The 3,302-nt window shown below is 46.8% G+C and overlaps 1 protein-coding gene across 4 annotated transcripts in view; it reads right to left on the bottom strand.

The window, feature by feature from the left end:
* The window catches only part of LOC106813090, a 109,215-nt gene that overhangs the window by 24,282 nt on the left and 81,631 nt on the right, over nucleotides 1–3,302 (bottom strand). Inside the window, exon 1 of one of the 4 annotated variants that reach the window (XM_014817144.1) lies at nucleotides 687–900. The exons of 2 other annotated variants lie outside the window; for them this stretch is intronic. The gene's annotated coding sequence lies outside the window, so the exon portion shown is untranslated. Of the gene's footprint in view, nucleotides 1–181; nucleotides 901–3,302 lie in introns of those variants that run through there. One more of the 4 variants, XM_014817142.1, reaches the window with a different exon arrangement.

A 3,302-nucleotide genomic window follows, 5' to 3' on the forward strand; every position in this document is an offset into this window, starting at 1 on the left:
ATGATGATGATGATGGTGATGATGATGATGATGATGATGATGATGATGATGGTGATGATGACGATGTATGGTGATGATGACGATGTATGATGATGATGATGATGATGATGGTGATGATGACGATGACGATGATGACGACGTATACAACTGGACCGTAAACTATAACTGAACTCCAGCTCACCAACTCTAGCCGATCAGCACCACACGATCACGATGGCAACCCGCTCAACAACAGAACTGCGAATCGCACTTGCTCACTGAGCAACACTAGAGTTCATAAGTTATACACACACATATATATATATATCACGGAATGCACGCACACACACACGTGCTCAAGCCTTCATCAGCGACGAAAATATGGATGTAAGATCACAAGTAACTGCCGAGTAGTGCGGGGTCGGCGGAATGTTCCATCCACGGGTGTAGGATAACACGACACCTCACGGCGCGATAGACAGATAACACGCAATCGCCCTCGTGTACCCACCACACACGCACGCAAACGCACGCACACACAGTAGCGGAGGGTCGCTGTGTAGGCTCGCTATAAATGGGTTTACACTATCAACGTTTACTTGACGTACGCTGCACCGTGTGCATCTATAGTTGCTGATCTGATACACATAGACGATTCAAAGCGCTAACAACACCTAGTATTATCATAAGCTCTTGATGATACGAACATACACGTATATCGCACGACCGCTGACGGCAGCAAGACAAGGAGACCGGTAGTCAGGTAATGGCGGCCACCTCACCGCTTGCCCCGTGACCCGCCCCCGCCGGTAGACAGCAAAGACAGATGGATCATCGGCTGCTGCTTACGTAGACTGTCCCCTATACTAGTACTATACTGTATACTGGGTAAATCCGCAGGATGTGTGGAACACTCGTGACGAGCGCTCAACAGGCGGATACTGCGCGCTGACGACACCGACAAACTATGAAGGATCACTCGAGACTAAAATCTCTCACGCACGCGCGCATGTAGTCAGTCCTGCACACATCAACGGGCCGTGCACAATAGCAGAGGGTCGACTGGGTGGTGCCACGAATAGTGTGGAAACAGCTAGTGTGAACCAGAGATCGGCGTATGTTTAGAAAACTCCGGGGATTGCAGACGGCAGTGTGAGAGAGGATGCTGAGGGTGAGGACAGGTCTCTGCTGGCAAGCAGCCAAGCACTGTAGAATTCCAGGGAAAAGCCACTAGTCGTTTATGGGGCGAGCAGCTGTGGCTTCTACACCCTGCACGAACCCACCCGCTGCATTGTAGGGCACACAGCTCCGATAGCAGCACCGGTCGATATACGGGGAGTGGGTACAAATATAGAATTACTCCACACCCGGCGCCCGCACAATAAACTTTCACTATAATAATAGCAGATGGCGCCACACGCGACACGTTCATTTGCACACGCATATTACCAAGAGTAGATAATAGGAGATATCATTATCTTCTATTATCTACTCTTGATATTACGACGAGCTAATAATAGCTTGATGATACTGCGATCACTGAGGTCACAGGCACTTGGAGCGTTTCTATAATGCTAAATAAATACGAAATCTATTTACTACCAAAGTCTTAATGTTTTCTACTCTCTTTCGCCTATTATTGCAGACAATTTCCTGTACATTTCGTGCAAATGCTCCTCTGCAACACACATGTCCACCGCGCGCACGCTGCCGCACACTGACACATAAATATAGACTCTATATTTAGCATTATATTTTATTGAAACGCTCCAAGTGGCTGTGACTGAGGTGCGCACTGATGCGGTTGCCCCAGGAGGAGGGGGAGAGGGAGAGAGAGAGAGAGAGAGAGAGAGGCCGGCACAGTGATAGATAGAGAGAGCACGAGCGCGTGCGAGTGAGTGAATGCGAGAGAAAGAGAGGGGGAGGAAGAGGAAGGGAGAGTGAATGCGAGAGAAAGAGAGGGGGAGGAAGAGGAAGAGAGAAAGATAGAGAGCTTTCCGTATCACAGCACAGACATGATAACTGGTCGTGAATAGAATTCATTGGCACTCTGGTATAGCAATCGGGGAACAGCAATGCAAACGGATGCAGCAACTGCACAGTGGTAGTAAGTAGTAAGGCTTGCGAACATTTGTAGAGGTTACAGATCCCGTTACGCTGAAGGGGTCGTTGTCGTATATGTAGTACCCGAGGTGTCGGCGAGTATGCCGCCTACGCCTACTCCTTAACCCTAATCCTAACCCTAACCATATCAGCTCATTACCTCGGGTACATATTATACGCCATTATACGAACACGACCCTTCGTGCGCAACTGTAGGAGCCGTGAGAACAGAGGTAGAGTAGTTTTCGACATAACTGCAGACTGTAGCCCGTGTAGCACATATGGTGGCTGAATATTGGGTACTAACTCCAAAGAGCATTTGCGAAATGGATATGCGGTTACATTATGTCAATAGTACATAATAGAGATATCTATCATGTACTCCTGATTATGTCTACAGAATATATTTGCACTAGAACTCTGCTATCTCTCTCTTTCTCTCCCCCTCTCTCTATCTATATATCTATCTATACCTCCTCTCTCTCTGTGCGTTTGCGTTTGGTTTAAACTTTAAGGCAACACAAGTGTGGTTTGCGTGTGGTTACCGTTAAGGTTTAAGCCCACACGTGAGCCGGCAGTTATTTTTTAGCGACCAATTAAAAACTATGGCTACTGTTCACTTCATCGTACGTGCTAAGCAAGGCATATGGAAAAAAGATGCAAGAAAACATCTTACAGCACGACGCTGCTATTTGACGACTTCATTAAATTCAAACGTAATTTTGCCGAGCAGTCAAAAACGATTTCGCTATTTGTGTTCGCCACTTTGTGTAGTGAAAGCGCCACTGTTATTTATTTATCGCATTTTAGCAAACGCCAGCGGCGTAGTCCACTGACAAGCCTATTTGTCTCCACGAATTACTTGCTCCACGTATGTACAGTACAGCAGTAGCGCTTCCATCAGCTACTGGTTTTACTCCCCACAGCTTTTGCCAGAGTGGTTAATAATGCAGTAAAACTCGCTAGCTACTCAGTGTGCAGTATACAGTATGGTGTGTTACTTTATTACAGATCACAGCAGATAGAATGTGATGTTACTGATCACAGAATACAGACTGTGATGTGGCTCACCACAGCATATATTCTGTGGTGTCACTGAGCACAGCATATATTCTGTGGCGTTACTGAGCACAGCATATATTCTGTGGTGTTACTGAGCACAGCATATATTCTGTGGTATTACTGAGCACAGCATATATTCTGTCTGTGGTGTTACTGGG

Source organism: Priapulus caudatus, unplaced genomic scaffold, assembly GCF_000485595.1.
Source record: "Priapulus caudatus unplaced genomic scaffold, Priapulus_caudatus-5.0.1 Scaffold724, whole genome shotgun sequence".
Classification (NCBI taxonomy): domain Eukaryota; kingdom Metazoa; phylum Priapulida; class Priapulimorpha; order Priapulimorphida; family Priapulidae; genus Priapulus; species Priapulus caudatus.